The following is a 25,060-nucleotide window of genomic DNA, read 5'->3' as shown; positions in this document are numbered from 1 at the left end:
CATCCATCCATCCATCCATGTACCCAACTACAGGAACTTAGCACCCTCTTCCAAAAACTACCCAGTTTTTAAAGCTTCAAGGAAGTTTCTTGCAATTGTTTATAAGCCAGTCTTTCAGCAAATATCACCATGATGCATCTACCATATTTTTCCTTCTTACTTAGGTTCTGATTTGATACCTGGGCCTCAGAAGTTCATTTTAGGGAATTTTGGATTCACTACTGTTGATGGTGCCCTACGTGAAAATGTCTATGACTAGGCCATTGATTTTCTTCAGGTGGTCCAGGCCAAATCCTGGGTTGCCATAATTGACTTTTTTCTTTCTTTCATAATACAAATTCTACCTGCAAGTAAATCCTGAGCACTTTAATGTAATATAGCATCACCTCTGGACTGTAGCCAATCTCCCTGCTTCCTGTTCACCACAAAACAGCAAGAATGATTTTTTTTAAAACCTAAGTAAGATCATATCACTTGTTTTCACTAGGAATAGGATGGTCTCTCAGCCATAACCCTGACTGCCCCCCCCCCCCCCGCCCCAGACTTTATCTGTTTCCTCTGGTGCCTTGTGCTCCTATATGGGGCTCCTTGCAGTTCCTCCAACTGTCAAGGTTTCTACAACTACATGGCCTTCACATATATTCTCTTGTCAAGCTGGCATGCTCTCCAGATATATGCAGGGCTCACTCTGTCTCTTCATTCAAATCTTGGTTGAAATATCTCAGTATTAGTTAGACTACTCCAATGAAATCAGTCCCTTAATTACCATAACACTTCTTCTGATTTATTTTTCTTCATAACGTTTGTAATTATTTAATGTATTATAATCTAATACGGAATATTGTTACATATTATATGTAATATGGGATATATATGTGTGTGTGTGTTGTATACACACGCACACACACACACACACAAAACAGCAAACATTCACAAGCAAAATTCCATCTTCTTTCTTGTATGCACACTCCCTGTTAAAAGAACTTAAATCAGTTTTTGCCTGTGCCCTCAACTTTTCTTCCCCATACACTCATTCATTCTTCCTAGCTTCTTTTGCCAGTCATCTTTTCCTGCACGCACACATGCATATCAAAACCTCTCAGTCTTACATCTAGAATAGAATCGTCATAAAACATACAATTTTACATTGCCAACCCACAAACTACTTATTACCTGATAATCTCTTTTCTCTCTTAAGAATAGAGTACTAAAATATTGCCATGACATTACTTATTTTTCTACAACACCTTTGTTATCAGCAATACAGTGTTTCACTTTATAATTCCATAAAATAATTTATGTATTCAACCCCTTTTTTGTTTTTTAGGCTATTTCTCATTTTTCACTATTACCAACAGACTTACTATGAATATCCCTGGGCTTGCTTGCTGACTCAAGGGCTTAGCACCTTGTTAAAATTAATAATCATCTTCTAGGATTATTAAAACAATTTGCACACTTAGCAGCAATGCCTGAAAAGGCCCATATTTTATCACCTGCACAACACTGTCCTTTTAATCTTAAACAATGATGGACCAAATGGCACCCATCTCATTGATTTTTAAATTTATTTATATAATAATTGCTGAGTTTTAACACTTTATATTTAGTAAATATTTGGATATGATCATTTGTGTACCTGATTTATGTTTTTGAATCATTTTCTGTATATTATTTGCTTAAAATTTTACATTTAAATAAAGTATATTTTAAGTTTATTTACTTTTATGTATGTATGTATGTATGTATGTATGTATGTATGTATGTATTGAGAGAGAGAGAAAGCATGAGCAGGGGAGAGGGGCACAGAGAGAGAGAGAGAGACAGAGAGACTCTTAAGCAGGTTTCATTCTCCATGTGGAGCCCTATGCGGGGCTCAATCCCAGGACCCTGGGATCATGACCTGAGCTGAATTCAAGAGTCACATGCTTAACTGACTAAACCATCTAGGTGTCTCTTTACTTCTTTTCTTTTAAGTAATCTCTACACCCAACCTGGGGCTTAAACTCATGACCTTGAGATCAAGAGACACATGATCTGCTGACTGTGCCAGCCAGGCACCTCTAAACGAAATGTTTATTAAGAGTAATAAACATTTACAGGTAGAAAATATTTTATTAAAGTTTTGCATTGGTTCTTTAGATGGCCAAGAGTAAGAGGACTTTGTTACCTGGGGCCTTGGAGAAACCATGGATAAGAACTACAGGTTGCCACTGACGGTGGCCCAACTGTCCTCTATGAATTTCCTTTGATGATGTCTAGGTTTGGAATCTCATATCTTCTCCTGTCTATATTAGAGCTCTTCCTCAAAAAAAATTTTTAAAGGGCACATGGGACTAACTTTCTCAGCCTAGAATATCTCTAAAGTTCCCTATTTTCTGTTTTTAAGTTAGTTGACAATTTTTAGCTATGACTTCATTGTCATCCAACATTCAATATTGCTTTTCAAAAGCTCAATTACATTGTAAGAAGACTACATGAAATGACTGGTTGGTATGGCAGGACACTGACTTATCCTCTTGCTTTAGTTAGGATAGCTCTGAAGAGCCTTTTCAGCTCCTGAGCTGGTAGAATCAGCTTAGGCCTCTGTTGCAAGTTCATCTCAGTTCAGCTTTTTTTTTTTTTTCCCTGCCTAGTCCTGTGGCGCACCTTTTTCTCCCAGGTGTTTGTTTTTGTTTTTCTTTTTTGGGTGTTTTTTTGTTTGTTTGTTTGTTTGTTTTTGTGAGAATACTCCTAGCAAACTTCCTGCATGCAAATCTGCATCTGTGAGTCTGTTTCTTAGGGCACCTGATCTAAGACAGTTGGTCCAAAGAGTGGACTGAGAAAACAGACCTTAAATTGGGTTGTTGGAACTGGATCATTGATGAATGGTTGGTAATGGGTAACATCATTGGTGGTTGGTGGAGTACAGGTAGGCTTTGGCACACCCTGGTGATACAGTTGTTAAAAGTTTCACCAATGGTGAACTGGCATAGGAAATCAGAAAAGAACTTCACTGACAGCTACAATATTTTAGGGGCTTGAGAGGTTTAGGGGAATTAGTAATTGTATGGAATATGGAATCCTGTGGCTCTTGATGAGTACAAGCTATGTTTTGAAGAAAGATAATGAAATATGAAGAATGATTGGTCACCACTTTGATGTTAAGTGTAAAAATCAGAATGGATCCTCCATAGGATACAAAGGGATGCCAATTTCTTACAGCCAGAGAATAGAAAAAGCCAAAGATAATGCCTAGGACTTAATTAAAAAGATAGTATAGACAGAGTTCTTAGTCTAGCAAGTTTGCTGTGCTCTGAACCTGGTTGGGAAAGAGAGGGACTTTCAGCCTGGGATGGGATATCTGAGTCAATGCCTTCAACAATATTGAAACCCCATATCTCCTTGAATCCTCTGGGTCTATAGAAGTGCTTCACTCCTTACTGTTAAGTGTTAGAATTTCACACTTAAATAAAATGCAGAGAACGCTGTTTTACAAGGCAAAATGTGTTTTCTCTCTCTCTGTCTCTCTCCACATTTACCTTTATGGCCTCTCTGGTCTTAATTAGGGTGAAAACCCATCACTAATTTGGGAAGATTTTGGGCTTTCCAAGGGATAACGGCAATTGTACATTGAAAGAGAAAAAAAAGAAAACAAAAAAACCCTAGCCAAGATATACTAGCAAGAACCAGGAAGGTGGGTTTTGACTGGAACCTGACAGCACTGGATCAAGGAGGCTAGAATCAGAAGTTGGACAAGGGAGAGTATATTGACTTGGGAATTCTTTCCGGTGGTAAAGGATTTCATATCCTGGCAAAGATCCTGTCAGATAGTGCTTCCAGGCAACTAGATGGGAACTTGGAAAAAGCAGTAGTCTATGCTGAATTAACTATAAATGAGCTATTAAGGTTCAGGGACCCCTCACATTAGTGAAGTTTATAGCAGTTGATCAATCTGAGACATGCTAGGAAATACTCTCCAAAGTAAAGTACAAATTATTACATTTTCCAGATCCCATCATGAACAAGGAGTGACTCCTGGTAAACCTCTTTGGGTGACAGAAGCTGCTTAGGCCACACTTTGGTAGAATACCCATCTACCAAATGTCATGGAAACTGCCAGCTTTGAGTGTGGCTCTCAGCAGGAAAGGACTTTAAAATGTCCATACTCTAATGGGCCATATGACCCAGAAGACTCTATGGTGTTAGAAGTATCTGTGGTGAAAACTGTTCTGTAGGGTTTTTGGAAAAACCTCAAGAGGAGGATCACAACATAGATATGTGTGGTTCCAGAGAAAAGTCATACCATCTGTAACAGATACCTATGTATCATTCATAGCTCCTGGCTTGTTAATTGGTCCCTGATAGAGATGGAGTGCCTGCTTCTGGGAGATTAGGTAGCCAGGCAGCCAGAATTACTCGTCACGAGCTTCGTTCTCTCAGTTCTAGTAACTCATAAGGCTAGATGGTCTCAGTCACCATCCATTGCAAATTGGAAATGTTGCATCCAGGATCAACATTGCTAGGCCAGAGGGCACTTAATAGCAGAGGAGGTTCAAGAATGGGTACTGGCTATACAATAACACCACCAAGGAGTTAGCAGCCTGGATGAGTTATGGAATGACTCAGCTGTGTCACCGGCTCGGAGATAATACCCCATGAGAATAGAGAGCTATTCTCCAAGATGCCTGTACAAATCAATAACTTCTATATAGTGCTGTATCCCCAACAGGTAGGAGACACATGGAGCCAGAGACAGAATCTGATTGCTGTTATTCCTGGGAAGTTACTTGAGGAATTTGTGCTTCCCGTTCCCCCAGCTCTAAGCTTTGCAGGTCTGAGGTCTTAGTTCTAAGAGGGGGAAAGGTTTCTATCAGGGAACATAGCAGTAATCCTTTTAAACCTAAGTCTTTGACTGCCTGTGATCACTTCTGATTTTGGATGGCCAGGATTCCTTATGTTTCCTTCCAGCAGGCAAGAAAAGTATCCTGATCATTAGGAAGAGGTAGGGCTTCTACTACACAATGGGGGCAGGGAAGAATGCTTGTCATTTAGGTGATCACTGGATGTCTCTTGATATTCTTCTGTTCAGTATTTAGTCTAAATGAAAAGAAAAGCAGCTGTAGGCTGAAGAGATCATGAAGACCAGGGGCTCAGAACAATATGGTCTAGATCATCCCATCACAAACCACTTGGACCAGGAGAGGTGCTAGCTGAGGTTGAGGGAAATGGAGAATCTTAGAAGAGGTTGGGGATAATGAGTATCAGTTGTAGCCATAAGAGTAACTGTAACAGCAGGGACTATAGTTGGTCCTACTTACCTTCCTCTTATAAGTTTTCCCAGCCAGAATTCTGGAGGAGATGCCCCTAGATGGGTGTTAGAAGATGGAGGATGGTTAGTAATGTATCCTCCGGGCTGAGAAGGCACTTAAATAACAAAACACAAAGAAACTCTGTTAACACAAAGCAATTCTGTTAACAGTGTTAGAGACTCTGTTTATTCAGGGTAACTTACTGATGGAGGAATTGGATAGACAGCTCCAGGCAGTTCACTGCTGCCCTGCACCCCGATTGGACTCTCTGCCTCTATATGGACCTTGATTCTCAGCTTTCACGGATCAAGGGGCATGGTGGTGAGCTCACAAGCTAGTTATCTAAAGTGGCACCATATGTGCGCCAGAGGATTGTTACTAGTTATCTAAAGTGGTGCCACCTGTGTGTCAGAGGGGAGCACAAGATGGATGGCCAAAGATGGGGTCAGTGTTGTCAGCACTCCTACAATGGTATGCTTACTGTATGAAGCAAGTGGATCTTAGTAGCCTGAGCATGATCAGTAGTGGATGATATGGTGCAGCTACAAGATGCTCTGGCATGAATAAGGCACTCATTCTTCCAGCTGCCAGGAGTGCTGGATGCTGACCAATCACAGCTGAGTCCCTCTCCTGGCATTTTCTTTAGCCACCCACTTATAGCCCTCTTTAGGGGAAGCTTGTATGCCCTGACTGGTCCACGGAGGCCTACAGAGGCCTTGTTTCAATTTGGGAGAGCTCTAAGAGCTTTTCCAACTCCAAAGCTTCCTGAGTGTTTGGCTAAAGCATCTGTTACAACACCATCTCAGTCCAGCTTCTCCGACAGCACAATCCTGCCTTCATTTTCCATCACAGATGATGTTCCAGAGATAATAAACTTTCCATACTCTTATTTCCATCTCAGGGGCTGCTTCTTCCGGGAAAATAAAAACAAACAAAAACCTAAGACGGAAGATGGAACAAGTGGAAAGGCATGGTTTTGGATGATAAGATTCAACACCATTAATGTGTCAGCTTTAGTTAATTTTTCAGTTTATTGCTGACCCAATAAAAATTTGGACAGATTTTTTAAATTTGTCAAGGTGATTCGAAAGTTCATATAGAAAAAGAAACAATAAAGAATATCTGATGAGCCTGGGTGGCTCAGTCGGTTAAGTATCTGACTTCGGCTCAGGTCATGATCTCACAGTTTGTGGGTTCAAGCCCCGCATCGGACTCTGTGCTGACAGCTCAGAGCCTGGAGCCTGCTTCAGATTCTGTGTCTCCCTCTCTCTCTCTCTGCCCCTCCCCCACTCATGCTGTGTCTCTCAAGAATGAATAAACATTAAAAAATGTTTTTTCTTTTAAAGAATATCCAGCATAATGCAAAGAGAAGTTAGTTAGTCCAGATCGTTCTATATGTCAGAATGTCTACTTCTTTAATACTACAACTGTTGAAAAAAAATCATTTGTAGAAAAGTAGTTTTTCTTTAGAATTTATTTTGAAATCATGTTTATTCCATATTGAGACAAAAATAGCAAGATATATTCAAATATATGTATTCAGTGAGTGGGGTTTTTAAATAATATATTGAAATTCTGAAAGAATTCATCTATCACCAAGGGGTTTCATATACGACTTGGACCCTTCTTACCACCGAGCTCAATCTTGTCTCATTGATATCTTATATTCTTTTTTTAAGTTTATTTATTTTGAGAGACAGCGTGAGTGGGGGAGCAGCAGAGAGAGAGAAAGGGAAAGAGAATCCCAAGCAGGTTCCCTATAGTGCAGAGCCTGATGTGGGGCTCGAACTCATGAACCATGAGTTCATGACCTGAGCTGAAGTCAGATGCTTAATTGACTAAGCCACCCAGGTGCCCCTATATCTCTTATTCTTATAGCATAAGCATAAGCTTACTCATGACTGACCATTGTTTTATTAGTACTATTTTTTTCTTTTAATAGTATGTTTTATAATGCTAAAGCAGTTATATTAAATAAACCTAATGGGACATCCATCATTAACTTTTAGGAAAAGATCAGGATGGTAAACATCACCGGGGGAAAGGTGTTATGTAGCTCAAGTACATAGAAATTAATTGTCTGTGGTTTGCATTTTTCTGTTTTATAATGGCAGTAATAAGTCATACATACTGACCTCTAAGAAGTCAGCAACTGGCTGAAAACATCTGACCTGTAAGCTCAGCTAAGAATGTGTAGATGCTAATATAATTTTACTGTTCAGTTAAATCAATGGTTATTTTCTGATTTATTCACAGTGAGAATAAATACTTGTCACATGAGGAACTATACCCACAAGCTGTGTGATATTTTAGACTGTGGGTTTAAGGGCAAGAGAAACTAGGTTCATTACTAAAATGATACTAGGGGTAAAATAACTTGTGTTTGTAATTGTTGTATGAGTTCCTTGCACTCCCCTTTTATGCAAAATGTGGCTATTTCAAGAAAATAATGAGTTGATAATATGGGGTGAGATAAAAATTCCTTTTATAAGGAATCCAGCTCTCTGATTACTTCTAAAATTTTATGGTATCTTTATCTTTACCTCTCTTGCCTCACATCCACCATTGGGAAATTTTGAAAAAAAATATTGGAGTGTACTTATAAATTAATAGCTAGCCCACCTGGAAAATAGGCAACTGTATAGCTATTTTTGTAGGTGAAGCTTTATTCAAGAATAAACTATTTTTTTTTCAACAAAGCAAGAAAGAATATCCAATGGAAAAAAAAAAGCAGTCTTTTCAACAAATGGTGTTGGGAAGACTCTACAGCAACATGCAGAAGAATGAAACTGCATTACTGTCTTACACCATACACAGAAATAAATTCAATACGGATGGAAGACCTAAATATGAGACAGGAAACCATCAAAATCCTAGAGAACACAGGCAGCAACCTCTTCGACATCGTCCTTGACAACTTCTTATTAGACTCGTCTCCAGAGGCAAGGGAAACAAAAACAAAAATGAACTATTGGGACTTCATGAAGATAAAAATCTTCTACACAGTGAAGGAAACAATCAACAAAATTATAAGGCAACCAACAGAATGGGAGAAGATATTTGCAAATGATATATCTGATAAAGGGCTAATATCCAAAATCTATAAAGAACTTACACTAATTAACACCAAACAAAAAACCCAAAGAAACAAATACCCACCACACCCCACACAAATACACACACACACACACACACACACACACACAAATAATCCAATTAAAAATGGGCAGAAAACATGAATAGACATTTTTCAAAAGAATACATACAGATGGCCTACAGACACTTGAAAAAATGCTCAACATCACTCATCGTCAGGGAAATACAAATCAAAACCACACTGAGATATTATCTCACACCTGTCAGAATGGCTAAAATTAACAACACAGGAAACAACAGATGTTGGCAAGGATGCAGAGAAAGGGGAATCCTCTTATACTGTTGGTGGGAATGCAAACTGGTGTAGCTACTCTGGAAAACAGTGTGGAGGTTCCTCAGAAAGTTGAAAATAGAACTATCCTATGACCCAGCAATTGTACTAATAGGTATTTACCCATAGGACATAAGGATACTGATTTGAAGGAGCACATGCACCCCAATGTTTAGAGCAGCAGTAGCAACAATAGCCAAATTGTGGAAAGAGCCCAAACATCCATCGACTGATGAATGGATAAACAAGAGGTGGTCTATGTATATATATGTATATGTATATATATATGCGTGTATACATATATAATGGAATATTACTCAGCCATCAAAAAGAATGAAATCCTGCCACTTGCAACAATGTGGATGGAGCTAGAGTGTATTATGCTAAGCAAAACAAGTCAGAGAAGGAAAAATACCTTATGATTTCACTCATATGCAGAATTCAAGAAAGAAAACAGATGAACATGAGGAAGGGAGAAAAAAGAGAGAGAGGCAAACCATAACTATAGAGAACAAACTGAGGGTTGCTGGAGGGGAGGTAGGCAGAGGATGGGCTAAATGGGTGATAGTCATTAAGGAGGGCACTTGTGATGAGCACTGCGTGTTATATGTAAGAGATGAATCACTAATTTCTACTCCTGAAACCAATATTACACTGTATTTAACTAGCTAGAATTTAAATAAAAACTACAAAAGGTAAGAATAAACATTTTTTTTTTCTGGGATGCGTACCCTACCACCCGTATCCTGTATTTCCTACTCAAGGAGCTGTTATGTTTTGCATCAATCCAGGACTTTGCTAGTTCCATGTAACTATTTGATTCTGTTTGTCATCCTCATTTCTTAACCCTGACTCTGCTACAACCAAGCTGATCAATAGGTTGTTGCTGTTGCCCACAATTTGTGTTATCCTGCCTTAGTGGCATCTTGACCATTCCTTCTTTTATCCACATTCAGTGCTCCCTTCAAGAACCAGCTCCCAAATTCTCTCCTTCCTAGAACAAGGCTTGCTTTTACATTACCTTTTTGAGCTCCCAGACATTCAAGTTTTTCTTTTCTTCTTGCTCATATTTACTTGACAGAATTTAAATCTTCACACTTTATCTACCCCAATTAAACTCAAGGAGCACTGTAATTGTTTCCTCATTTCCACCTAAAGAACTTATTTGTTTACATGGAGGCTGATACATACTGTTTACTGTACATAAGTTTAGAGAGATAATTTTTGTCTCTTGTATTTTTTTTTTTTTTTTTTGCTGTGAGCTGTGATGAAGTGAAGGCAAAATAAAATAATTGCAAATTTCTACTTCTTGGATAGTCATCACCTAATGTGGTCATAAATGGAACATGATTATTCCCAGTACTCTGGCTCTACCTTCTCATCTACAATTATATTTCCCCAAACTCTTCCATTCTCAGCATCAATGTCAGACTTGTGTCACTGCGTAAGATCAGATGTTTATTAAAAACAAAACAAAACAACAACAACAAAAAAACAAGTCACCAAGGAGTACAGTTGGATTTGCAGATAGTTTTGCTACCCTGTTTCTTTCAATTGAAGTAGTTGTTGAATTTAGGGCAGAAGATGAGCCAAATATGAAATGAAAACCACACGTTAGCAGGAGTTGTGTGGGGAGGTGGAGGTGTCCACTCTGGCTCATTCAAATCAGATCACCTGCTGCTTAGTCTCTCAGGAGGGTGAAGGCGATGATCTGGTGAGTGTTGTGTTCATAGTGGCTACAGTTCTGTGGAGAAGGCAGTTCTGGAACTTTAAAGGCACATTTCGGGGCGCCTGGGTGGCGCAGTCGGCTAAGCGTCCGACTTCAGCCAGGTCACGATCTCGCGGTCCGTGAGTTCGAGCCCCGCGTCGGGCTCTGGGCTGATGGCTCGGAGCCTGGAGCCTGTTTCCAATTCTGTGTCTCCCTCTCTCTCTGCCCCTCCCCTGTTCATGCTCTGTCTCTCTCTGTCCCAAAAATAAATAAATGTTGAAAAAAAAATTAAAAAAAAAAAAATAAAGGCACATTTCATGGAACCTAGGGTATGCTCAAGTACATTTGTGGAGTAAACAATTGAATTAAAAGGAATGAATAAATGTCATTTTCTAGTTTTTTGTTTCTCATACAGTCAGCCATGTCAGAGATAACAGAGGCAAGCTTCATGTTGACAGCCACCACTCATAATGTTAGCAAGGGTACAACTGTTAGAAATTGACCTAGGGAGCTCAAAGCACACTGAACAAAATTTAAAATCAATGTGCAAATAAGATTTTTTTATCTCATTGTAAATCTATGTGCATTATACAAATAGGATCAGTATACAAAAATTACCAGTAATTTCCTCGTGTGGCAATCAGTTTTGTTCTCCTGCCCTTTTATGCCATCTTCTCTTTCACATTCCCGAAGTTTCATATGAAAGATTATTGATATACTGATGACAGGCTTTAAATCAAAGCACACAGCTAAGTGGGTCTTTATTTGAAAGCTTTCTTTAGCATAAAGCTAAACAATGATTTGTTCTGCATCAAGCTGATACAGAAGTGGAAACAAGTGTTTGAGGTCACAAAATGAAACATGGTTTGCCAACGTATAAGTAATGTTTCCAGACATTACATATTTCTTGAACACTTAGTTGTAAAGTTCTGTCAACTGCTATGGATTAATTTGTAAAAGAATATGTTTAAGCACGTGTCCTCAAAGAGAATGCAATCTAAAGTGGGAAAGACCCACTTATATATGATAAAGACAGAACACGTACATGTGATCAAAATTATAATAAAATCCAGTAAGTTCCACATAAGTGATGCAAATAATAGAAAAGCAGAATTGCAGCTGAGTTTTGAAAAAGAATGACATTTTGTAGGTAACTCAGAGAAGGCTTATGCCTTTCATAGTAAAAATAGCTCCCTGAAAACAGGAACTGTAAGTCAGCCTCCTTTAAACCCCATTTTGGCGTGTGAGTGATATCAGTGTCAGCTGCAATTTCTCTGAATAAGAAGAGAGGTTATATATGAGGCATATAGGGGCAATAATATGATGGCAAAAATAATCATTCCACTGGCAAGTCATGGAGTTCATAACCGGCCAGAAGCACACATGTCAAAGTAACTTCTGTGTTGAACAAGCAAAACTCAGGGGATGTAATCATAAAACAACTTTATATTAATTTCCTCTCTCCATTTAAATTCATCTCAGGGGCTACTTCTTTCTCTGTTCCTGGCAGACCTCATAACATTTCTCCTTACTCTTAAATAATAAAACATCTTATAGTCAAGTGAAATCACAAAACATAGGCTCAGTTCGGTAATAAGCATGATCAATACCATCAGAAGCAGGTAAGATTCAGAACCCCAAATTTATTTAAATTCTAGACTCCTTTCCTCCCCCTGTGGCAGGTGGGAAGTCTACTGCCAGGGCAAGAGAGTTGATGTTTTCTCTTTTCCACCATCTGAGGATTTTATGCTCCTTCCCCTAGCCTGCACAAAGCAGTACTTCCTGACCACTGGGGGTTGGTGACTGGGAAAGGAGGAGACGGAAGGTGTCAGGAAATATCCTAATATACTGGTGTAGTTGTGAATTGATGTTGTTGATTTCTGGATCTTGTAGGTGTCTGAGGCTAGCAGTCTATTGCTATCTCTCTGTCTCTCTTCTGAGCATTTCATGGCTTCTTTGGAAAATTCCCCTATTTCTGAGGATTTCTCCCTGGGTTCCTCCGGAAAGGTCAAATACATCTCTATTCTGGCTTGATGGCTGATTCCTCCCACTTCTCTGAGGAACCCAGTCATACCTCTAGCTTCACTAGTCTCTCTCTCCAGGCAGTCTTCTTGCATAGCCCTAAGAAGAACCATGTGGGTCCTCCCCCATAGGCATTACATGGTCCAAGAGAATCACTCCTACACCTACATATGAACTAGATGTTGAACACCTCCTGTGAAAAATTTTCCCTTGATCTAATACTTTTTGTCTCTGAGCCACAGCTGAAATGTAACTTGTTAACGCCTCTTTGTATGAGTATAGTATATGGCTAAGGAAAATAAGCTATACAACTTGAATTTAGTCAACTCTTCTAAGCTCTAGTGTTCTAGTCTTTTAATTTTTTATGATTAAATGATAATATTTATGCGTAGCGCTTAACACATGGCCTGTCACATAGTAAGTGACCAGTATTTATTTGTAGAATATTTGTACTTGAGAACAAGAAAAAAAATTCATTTTCGTATATACTCTCTAAAGATGTGTCAATCTTGTAATTATTGTTATACTTTGAGATTTCAAAATAATAAATATGTCCAGTGACTTGAGTATTTGCTGAAATGTTTATTCCCTCCTGTACACGGTTTGGATGTCTTCAACATTTTATTTACTCTCATGGTTATGCATTTTTCCCCTTTCTAAACTGCTCACTTTACTTGAAGGGGAAAAGGAAGGGGGGTTATTAACATGCTCTGATGTGTATGTCCTTTCCTAACATTGCTTTTTACAGGAAAAATGTCTTTTGGTGATAGAAACAGAGTGGTGTGAGTAGGGCAATAGTAAATCTGTCCTAAAGCCACTTTCCAACTGTAAATCATCATTATGGAGGATTGGCTTTCTGCTCATGGTGACACTTTACCCAGTGAAGTGACCGGAAGGATTGGAAGTGATTTCTACAGTATCGGCCTCTTTGGCATGATTCATTTCTGCCCTCCTCTCTGCCTGAGCAAGTAGAAGCTTAGTTTCTGGTACAGAGGATCAAAATATGGCAGGCCCATCACAATGAAATCTTCAGACATTACTGTAGCTCCCATGGTATCGGCTTCCAGTAGATAAAGATTTCTTGAGGCAGTTATGTAGTTTTGTCAATACTGCTCAAAGTTGCATCTGTGTCTAGCTTGTAGGTATGATAGTCATAAAATAATAAAATAATAGGCTAATTATTTAAATTACTAAGAATTCACAAAGATATTTTAAGTAATTATACACTTTGTACAAGTATGTTATTTTTATAGCGAGACAAATTATTTTAAAGTTGGTGTAAAATATTGATTGGATATAAATATATTTTTCTTTTAATTTAAAGTTTTATTGTATAGTAAAAGATCCAGAAAACTATACCAAACAAATGTGTAGCTTAATGACTTATTTCAAGTAAAAGTCTTGTAACCACCACCCAATTTCTTTGGCCACGGTCTCTATTTTTTTTTTTTAATATATGAAATTTATTGTCAAATTGGTTTCCATACAACACCCAGTACTCATCCCAAAAGATGCCCTCTTCAATACCCATCACCCACCCTCCCCTCCCTCCCACCCCCGATCAGCCCTCAGTTTGTTCTCATTTTTTAAGAGTCTCTTATGCTTTGGCCACTGTCTCTATATGTGCCTTATTTTAATCTTTACTTTCTTCTTCCCCCAGAAGTAATAACTCTACTGACTCTTCTAGCAATCACTTCTTTGAATTTATTTATAGTTTTATAACCCAATGTGTGTCCCTAAAAGCTATAATCTTACTCAGTTTTTTATTTGATGATTTAAAAATTTTTTGTTAATCTAAAATTTCCCTGTCTGTAATTGTCTTTTTTTTAAGTTTGTTTGTTTATTCTGAGAGAGAGAGAGACAGTGAGAGAGAGCATGCATGCAAGTGGGAGGGGCAGAGAGAGAGGGAAAGAGAATTCCAAGAAGTCTCCTTGCTGTCAGTGCAGAGCCTGACGCAGGGCTCAAACTCATGAACCATGAGATTATGACCAGAGTCAAAATCAGGAGTTGAATGCTTAACTGACTGAGCCACACAAGTGCCCCAATTCTTTTCTTCATCATGTATTTTCTGAGGAACATAAACCTTTGCCCTACACAGTTTAAAAGACTGGATATTACTTATTGAATACTATAGGTGCAGTTCTACATGTTCCTATATTTTCTGTATTTCCTAAAATTGGGCGGGTAGTTGGATGCAGAGGATTTATCAGAATCAGGTGCAATCCCTTTGGCAAGATTTTAGGTGTCTTCATTAAGAGGACAAAATGTCCATGTGTGTCTCCTTCTGTGATTTGAATAGCTGTTGATGTTCAACACCTAGTTTTATTAATTTAGGCAGTTGCAAAATATGGTGATAGTCTAATCTCATAATTGTTTTTTTCATTATTAGATAGAAAACTTAAAAAAAATTGTTTAGTTATTTTAAGAGATAGAGAGAAAGAGAGAGAGAGAGAGAGAGAGAGAGAGAGAGAGAGAGAGAGAGAGAAATAGAGTGCTAATGGGGTAGGGGCAGAGAAAGAGAGAGGGAGACACAGAATCCAAAGCAGGCTCCAGGCTCTAAGCTGTCAGGACAGAGCCTGATGGAGGGCTCAAAGCCATGAACCATGAGATCATGACCTGAGCCGAAGTCAGATGCTCAGCTGACTGAGCCACCCAGGTGCCCCAGCCAGACAGAATACTTTTAAAAGGGGATACTTTCTCTCAGATACTATTTGGCTACCCAGTGCTTCCATTTCCATACGAAAAGTAGGATCATTGCTTGATTTTTAAAATCCATTTTTAAGAAAAGTGATTAGATTCTTAATCTCCAAATGTAACATATAACCATATTTTTTCTTTTTTAAAATACCTATTCTTTTTTTAAACATTTATTTATTTTGAGAGACAGAGACAGAGCATGAGCAGGGGAGGGGCAGAGAGAGAGGGGGACACATAGTCCAAAGCAGGCTTCAGGCTCCAAGCTGTCAGCATAGAGCCTGACGTGGGGCTCGAACTCATAAACCATAAAATCATGACCTGAGCTGAAGTTGGACGCTTAACTGACTGAGCCATCCAGTTGCCCCTAAAATATTTATTCTTTAGTAACTTGTGGTTTAACATATTTGTGTGGATTTCACCCAGTGGTTGTTATTGACATGACTGGAGCTCAAATTGTCCCAGCTTTGGCCTGTGGGAGCCTTTTCAAGTCAACTATGGAGTTCTTTTGACACAACTCTAGTAGATTTTGCTAGCCCCCTTGCTGACTGGAATGGCACATGCTCCAGTTTTATATTATTTATGTTCTGCCGTAGACTTGGAATTGCCATTCTTTCGAGAAGCTTTAGGTTCATTTAGTGGGAAATAGTATTTCAAGACCACCATATGTATCCACTAGAGAGTATTATTGGTCTCAGTTATTTGGTCAGTGTTTCTAGGCCTTTTGAATGGGAAGAGTTAGGATATGTGTGCACATGTGCGTGCATGTGTGTGTGTGTCAGTGACTCATGGTTCATACAGATACTTCTAATTCAAATATAGCACTATAGATTTTTTATTTAACCTCTTCTATAATACATACATATTCCCTTTCTGTGGCACCCAAAAGCCTGATTCTCAAGGATAATAAGGGATTGGGACTGGCAGGTGGCTCAGTTGGTTAAGCATCTGACTTCGGCTCAAGTCATGATCTAGCAGTTCATGAGTTCAAGCCCCGTGTCAAGCTCTATGCTGACAGCTCAGAGCCTGGAACCTGCTTCAGATTCTGTGTCTCCCTCTCTCTTTCTGCCCCTCTCCCCTTCTCTCTCTCTCGCTCTCAAAAATAAATAAACATTAAAAAAATATTTAAAAAAATGTAGTATATAAGGGATGACAGAATTAGTATATCCCATACTATATACACAACAGGATCAAAATAACAGTAATAATATTACCATGTATTAATATATACATGCTATTAGTACCATGTACCAATGATACTAATATGTAACGGAAATTATTTTTAAAAATCCCTTGCATATTCTCCTGCCACGTGCCATCTTATACAGTTATATTATTTGTAAAATTTCAGAGCATACGGTTATTACAGATCATCTCCTTTTAACCTTTATTTATATTTCCATATTTACTGCTTACTACCAGTGCTTATGTCAGAATTTCTCTGGTTATTTTAAATTTTTTTTTCAACGTTTATTTATTTTTGGGACAGAGAGAGACAGAGCATGAACGGGGGAGGGGCAGAGAGAGAGGGAGACACAGAATCGGAAACAGGCTCCAGGCTCTGAGCCATCAGCCCAGAGCCTGACGCGGGGCTCGAACTCCCGGACCGCGAGATCGGGACCTGGCTGAAGTCGGACGCTTAACCGACTGCGCCACCCAGGCGCCCCTCTGGTTATTTTAATGTCTGGTGATTGTTCTTTATTTTTCAGAAGGAACTCATGGAAACAATATTGCCTGTCTTTCTGCATGTGATAACAGTTTGTCTTTGTTCTTTGTGTTTGAAAGTCAGTTTTGCTGGGTAAAAAATCTTTGGCTTTTGTTCTTTTTTTTTTTTTTTCCTCATGAGTATTGTGTTACAGTCAATAAATCTAATAATTTAATTTTACATCTTTTATAAGACACTTCCTTTTTGCCTATATGTGTAAACTAACATTTTTTCCTTTTTATTTTAGTCCAGTAATTTTTCTAAAATCTCTATTAATATTGTTCATTCTGAGTTTATAATCTCAGATGTAAGCTCTTTCAATATCTAAGGTTTTTTTAATTTTTAAATGTTTATTTATTTATTTAAAAATTTTTAATGTTTATTTATTTTTAAGAGATGGAGAGACAGAGTGTGAGTGGGGAAGGGGCAGAGAGAGAGAGAGAGAGATACAGAATCCGAAGCAGGCTCCAGGCTCTGAGCTATCAGTAGAGAGCCCTATGCGGGGCTCGAACCCACCAGCTGTGAGATCATGACCTGAGCCGAAGTCAGACGCTTAACCAGCTGAGCCACTCAAGCACCCCAATGTTTATTTATTTTTGAGAGAGACAGAGCATGAGCAGGGGAGGGCTAGAGATAAAGAGGGAGACACAGAATCTGAAGCAGGCTCCAGGCTCTGAGCTGTCAGCACAGAGCCCGAGGCAGGGCTCGAACTCACAGACCCGTGATCATGACCTGAGCCAAAGTTGTACGCTTAACTGACTAAGCCACCCAGGCACCCCTCAATATCTAGTTTTGAGTGGGGTTTAAAACTATAGATATTAAGCATGTTTTCTGGAAATACGGTTATGGCTTCTTCCATCAGGAACCATTTTACTATATGCTCTATCTTCGTTGCCTGTCTTAAGTTTTTCCCCCTTTTTTCCTTTTTTTTTTTTTAGTTTAAAAAAGTTCTTCCTTTTATCTTCCATTTCTCTTAAAGCATTAACCTCTTGTTTATTCATTTATTATTTCTCATTTATCCTTTGTTTCTGATTTTTTTTCTTTTATTTCTAATTGTTTCCTGAGTTCTGTCTCCTAATTCCTGAGTCTTTCTAGTTATGATTCATGCTATTCTTTCATATGTTTGATCATTTAAAAAGGCCTTTTAGATTGTTTTGAAATAGTAGGACGCAGTTGGATCTGTTTTGTGGGCATGTCTTTCTGGAATGCTTGCAATTTTTGTAGGAATGTTATTTTGGTCTTTGTTTTCTTTCATCTTATAATAACTTTGAATAGAATTTGACATTTTTCTTTTTGTGTTGTTCATGTTTTTGGTGAAATTAACTTTACTGGACTTTTAGAAGGAGGTGTGGTTCAAGATAGCTTGTAAATACACCTTTCCTCTTTTGTCATTTTGTTTCATAGTCACCAACATGTCTGCTCAGTCACAGAGATTTCCTGGCTCTGTTTTTTCTCCAACCCCCACATGTGCATCTGAAATTTCTCTTTTGTTTGTTTATATTGTCTACATGTTGCTCAGCAGTTTCTCCTCACAGTGGGTCCCAGTTCGTAGGAGTTGGTCTGCTCTGTCCCCTTCTTACCTTAACGTCAGGCCCTTGAACTCACCTGTTGGATCAGGTAAACGCCTCCCTGTTCAGCTGCTTCTCTTAAGTTCAAACACCAAACATCCAGGGGATTCCTGGGGGCTATTTGGGGATTCTCTTGTATTATGGTCCACTAAATATCTGTTGCTTCTCTCTGCTTTCTTCTTTGCTGGCAATGACCCCAGGAACACCTTGTGCTGTGGTAGTTTGTCCCTACCTGCTTGTTTTTGTGGGCAGCTTTTCATCTAGTTTTGTTATATGTATTATCAAGGGGGTTTCAGTTTCACCATCTAGTTCCTCTAGTCATTTTGGTATGGGGATCTGAAGAAATTCAAAAGCCATGATACTACTACTACCTTTAGTATTTTCTTTTTAAACAAAAAATTATTAGAATCGTTTTCTAATATACAGATAACATACACACACACACACACACACACACACACACAGAGTGTACCATAGTATCTACATTCCGGTTGTTATTTTTAAAACAATAAAATGTAATACAAAATTTACAGCACAGAGGTTATTTTTACTTTTCTCAATGAAATCTCAAAATTCAACCAGGTATTATTCTTTCTCTAAAGCTCTCACAATAAATTCAAAGTTGGAGAAATGTTTTCGTTCATGTTGAAAACCTAAACAAAAAAGTACCATATGGCCATTTAATTGACTTTTCCACTTTGATGTTCAATATATACAGAGAGTGTGTCTTTGGTGTCACTTATGGAATAACACCATATATGTATAGAAATAGACAAACAATGGGTTTCATGAGTACCTTAAACAGTCGTAACTGAGTGAATAGATAATAAGCATTGCTTTGTGCATCTTTTCCTTTGCATTTTGAGCCTAGCACATTTGTAAAGTAGAAACAACTCCCATTTGACATTCTATAGGTTTTCAGAAAAGCCATCATCAGCTTCTATTAGTTACAGTAGGCCTGTAATGAATTCATACCTGAGACAATTGCCTTATTTTCAAAAAGTAGAGCAGTTGTAAATGGGTTCTGATGATCCCATCTGGTGATATTGTCTTGTAGTTGTACCTGTAATAAAGAAAAAGAAATTAGATTTTTGATATCCCCTTTTATCCTAATGTATCCCCAAGTGTGTGACATAATATCATAAATCAAAAAGTTTCCTTTGCAATGCTCACATAATGTTATCTAGTTTTATGTGATTTTTCCCAGTCTATGTAAGAGACTCTTTTTTTAAAGAAGTGTTCTACTTACTGCTATGTTGCCTATAATGTGTTGTCATGTTTCCAAATTGCAGCTAACACAGACTCATAGTAACACGCTTATGCTCAATCTTTCCTCCTTGATAACAACATTTGATAATTAGAATAGTCTCTGCCACATCTAAAGACAAAGTGAGATCGTTACTTGGAGAAGTTTGATTCACTAGTAAGAAAAGAATAACTAAGTTTTTACTCAATACTATTTTATTTAAGTTGAAACGAGCAAAAAGGGAGGTACCAAAACATTAAAACTACCTATTTATGTGTGTTGCTACTGCCTGAAGAGTTCCATAGTCTCATCAATGAGATTAAAATCTTTTCCTACATCCTTTTTCAACAAGGTAATTTTGAAATTTTGTTTTTATGTGTATCTATTTTTAAGAGAGAGAGAGAGAGAGAGAGAGAGAGAGAGAGAGAAAACATGAGTGGGGGAGGGGCAGAGAGAGAGAGAGAGGGAGACACAGAATCCGAAGAAGTCTCCAGGCTCTGAACTGTCAGCACAGAGCCCAACAGGGGATTCGAACTCATGGACCACAAAGTCACGACCTGAGCCGAAGTCAGACATGTAACCGACTGAGACACCCAGGTGACCCTTAACAAGGTAATTTTGACACCTGGTCAACTTCAGAGCACAATTTGAAGGTTGACTTTTTCCCTTCTCTCAAGTGCTGATTTCTGAGGTCCAAATGTGTTTTAAGGTTTAGCTTACTGTAGACAGAACCATGTCTTCAAATGTGGGAGCTGAGTCTTACAAAAGAAAACCAATGTGCTTTGGAATCATAAAACCCTTAGTTCGTTCCTGGCTCAAAGCCTCCTTGTGTGACCTGGGACAAGTTATCTTCCTTCCCAGTTCTATTTCTTCATGTATAAAATAATTATAAGAATTTCTTATTTAGAATGTGGTGTCTAGATTTAGAGTTTGGTGTATTATATATTGAAGACATTAAAAAATTCATTCTCTTGTCATATGCAAAAGAATATATCTTCCAAAGTAAATGAAGGGAATATATCTTCCAAAGTAATTGAAGGAAATATGTGTGACTTGAAAATCTCCCTAGATGACTTTCTATGCTCCCACTACTCCTGAAGGCTCAATACCTTAAAGATTTTAGCTTTTTCATCAGAGAAAGCAAGGCTTCCTGGCACTTATGACCAAGCAACTAAACAAATCAATCTCTTAGATATTAGTCACCAAATAATTAATTTGAAATTAACTGTAATTGTTCATTGATACTTTATTTGTTTAAATTAAAAGTTATTTACTACTTATATCCATTACAGTTGTAAAAGATCTGATTATGATTCATTTAAATGCCACCCATGCTTATGAAAAGAAAGCTGTGTGAATCTTTTTCTCAGGCTAATGTTTAAAAGTAAAGTACTTACTTCTTATGTAAAGAACTGATTTGTTGTTTTCACTTTAAGGAAACCCTTAGCATCGGAAAATGTAAACTTACAAAAAGTGGGATTTCTAGAAGCAAAGGAGCACTGGATAGGACAGGCAACACATTGACATTATGCTAATTTGAGACTTGAATCACTGACACCTGCGTTGCTTAGTAGGACACAATGCAGCGTCAAGGTCTCTTGTCCTTTTGTTGATTTAAAATGTTATCCTTGAAATATCAATGTTATAAATATTAATAAAAATACTAAGAGCTTGGCAAGTGGATTCCAGGAAGACTAATGACTTCCAGTTAAATATCAAGTCATTATTCTAACGGACCTTTTACTAGGCAACAAAGATGGAACAGCACTATGAGCCCTTCATAAAGGTCTTAACAACTATTCAATTGAGACAAAATTCCATCAACTAGCTGTTTGACCTAAATAGACTGATTGTTTCTGGGTGAATTAATCAGCCTTTGCTTATCATCTCTCAATACCAAAAACTGGTCTGGTTGAGTTTTTGACTCTAATTGGTTGTCTTTCCAGTTGGGGCACGGAGACACACACACACACACACACACACACACACACGCACCTAAGCCTACACAATTATTTGTGCGAGCCAATAATTCATGTCAGTTCATTCCCAGGTAGTCTGATGTATGCCAATATAGATACATCTCACAAACATAGAATAAGCAATGAAGGTAAGGTGCATAAGGATATGTAGAGTAAAATAGCATTTTACTGTCCATTTACCAAAACTATACTGTATGTTGTTCATGGATGCAAATTTATGTCAATAAAAGCACAGAACATAAATAGAATGGATATTCATTAAGTGTGCAAGACTTGTGCATAAGAAATGGTTGGAAGATTGGGGCAGGGGCAACAAAATGGCAGAAAACAAGGGGCCATGTTATGACCAAAAATGATTGGTCACAATAGTGTGATTGATCATAGTAATCCTACAGTAGAATGCAAAAGCTAGAATCTTTGTTTTAGAATATGGGCATTTTTCAAGCTGACTTAAACCTATTTAGCATTTGAAATGACACAATGGTGTCGCTCCATTTCCCCTGTGCCAAGTTCAGTGTGGAAATGATAGGTGTCCCTTAAGTAAGCATCCCAGTTCCAGCTGGACCTCAAAAATCCTTTTGATATGAACTGGCTGCTAATTCCAAACTCCACTACACACCTTGGCTGATCTGGCTGTTTGTGCTGGTGAGGAATGTTTTCTTACTTCACTAAAATTTGTGTTATCAGTACTTTCCACCACTAATGATTTCATGTAAAATTCCACAGTCAGGACATCATCAATTTAGCTTCATTGTTAAAAGAATAGTTAGTGGAACACATTTTGCCTTACAAATACAAAATACCATAGAGAACATGACGCCCTAATATTTCGACACAGAGAGCACTTTCAGTGTGATAGGCTGTAGAGAGTTACTCTTCTTAGAGGTTCCAAAGATGAACGCAAACGGGTTTAAGATTGTTTGTGTCCTGATTTGTTGCAAAGTTAGTAGATCTCAACAGTGCAACTTGATTGCCAATCTGACTTTGTCCATACTACATTCTAAATCATAGAGTGTTCATATTTACATTAAACTCTTTTTGTGGACACGTACATTTTACTTTGTAGCTGTTTGTCTGACATAGTAACTTTCAAGGGCCACTTTTTTCCCCTTTAAGCCTGGTGTTTTGAATATAGTACAAAAAATGTGGAATAAAACTGTAGCCTATTCATGCTGATGCATTCATTTCACAGAGAGGTCTTCCTTTGAGATCAATCAAATCAAGAAAGAGAAAATTCTCTGTAGTCAACAAAATATACAGTGCATGTGTCTGTTTCTTGTCAAGTACCTCAGATCTGCATATGAGGATGCCCTAAAACCCTGTTAACAGACTTCAAGAAGGAAAAAAAAACCAGCAGGAGTAAAAAAAATGTAAATAATTGCCCATTTCTATAGCAAAGTTCAAACTTTTCTCTTGAAATGGTGAACCAACTTAAATAACAACATTAGGGAATGTCCTTGTTTAGGGATAATTAATGGCCTTGTACTTTTCTCACTGTTTATTGTGTACAGTCAAATAGGAAAGGAAAATGTTAAGAGCTCAAAGGCTAAAGCTACAGTGAAATGTATACAGCAGATTTTATGTGTTCAGTTTTTATTTTGAGAAGGTGCTCATTTTAATTTCACATGTTAGCTCTATTATACAGAACAAAGAAAAATACATTTGTTACTCATGCAGGACCCGTAGGCATTTTTTAAAGAAAAACTTTAAGCTGTGTCAAATCTATTGAGGTATCTTCTACTTAATAATGTCAAACGACTGAGTTAGTTTTACATTTCAGACTTTAAGGTGGGTAGGTAGGAAATAATGTTTATCGCTAATAACCCAGCAACAATGACAAAAACCCACAATACAGAGTGATGCTCAAATATTCGAAAATGTTAAAATATAAACAGAATGCTAGAAAATATTGTACAAGATAGGGAAAAGATAAACATTATTGTTACCTCAATGGTTGGTAATAGCAATTGACTAGTGAAATGGTTTGCACAAAACTGTGCTTTTCTGAATGCAATTTCAGTAATGTGGAATGATATATCCCAAGAAATATGGGGGAATGTAGGAAATTGTTGCATAAACTGCTTTGACTAAAGTAGACATTGTGGTGAAGTATAATCTCCCCAAGTAAACAGTTATTATGTTAAGAATGGAGAAGCAATCACACAATTTAACTATTTTGCCTTGGCATCTCTACTCTTATTTCCCAGCCCTGCTTTACCCTGGGATGATGCATTGCAGCTAGTCCACGACTTACAAAAAATAGGCAAGGGGCCAATACATATAGGAATCAAAACCTGTAAAGAAAGCAGTCCTTTTTAGCGAGCTGCTAAATGCACTTAGACCTACTGTCTTTACCTTGACCGAAAAGACTACTAATGGACACTGCATCCAGATGAGATATCTCAGTTGACTGAAAATATTTCTGTGGCATAAATCACACTGTGCGGCAGATATCAGCCCGAGCATCACCTTTTGAAATAAGCAAGGAGAGAAAATGATCACAGACCCCACTTGTTATATTCCCTGTACGGTAGGCTAAATATACTTCCCTCAACACCTGTCCTGTGCTCCTTCCCTCATGCCCTCATTTTTCCCCTCAGCTCTACACTAAATAGATCTCAAAATTGCCTCACACTAAGGCAGTCAAGACTTGACTGCAAAAAAATGTATATGTACTTAAAATATCATCAGGTGTCCTATGCATCCCTAATAGTAGTTTTTCTTTCACTTCAGTAGGCACTGATTTTCCTTTAAATATTCTGGGAATCCTACCCAGGACGTGGCATGCATTCTTTTGATTATCTGTAGTGATGGTAAAATTTTGTTCTCCAGAGCAGAATTTGATTTGGGGTGAAGTCATACAGATAAGATGGATGCTGAATCTTTTTGGCATTCTTTTGGCTTAAGAGGACAAAAAAAAAAAAGGATAGTGATTTTATTTTGCAACTTAGAAACTAGTCCTAAAGGCAGTTACTAAAGAGGTTTCCAAAACATGTTGAATAACAGTATTTGGAACTAATCTATGGCCATCTAGTGTGACTACTTTGAAAAGCAAGATGGTGTGTTTGTCTATAGAACCTCCGGGTGCTTTCAAAGCTCTCTAATAGAAAATTTCCATTACTGAGGCATTGAGTTTATCTCCTGGAAGATATGCAGATTCTCTACTTGTTAAACTGTCATTTACATACACCAGATGATATCCCTAGCATTTGAGGAAACTGCTGAAGCATGTCACAGTTGCTGCTACCGGGAAGGAAAGAACACACTCAGCAATTCAGTATTTTTTAAATCTTACTAGTTTTTAGCATAAGTCGCATATCTTGAGTTCAAATTTCAATTCTCTCATTTATTAACTATGTGGCTTTTGGACAGTTTACTAAAATGTTTTGGGTATTATTTTCTTCATCTATAAAATGGGGA

This window comes from Lynx canadensis, chromosome A3 (assembly GCF_007474595.2).
Source record: "Lynx canadensis isolate LIC74 chromosome A3, mLynCan4.pri.v2, whole genome shotgun sequence".
Taxonomy (NCBI): Eukaryota; Metazoa; Chordata; class Mammalia; order Carnivora; family Felidae; genus Lynx; species Lynx canadensis.
This window is presented reverse-complemented; position numbering follows the sequence as displayed.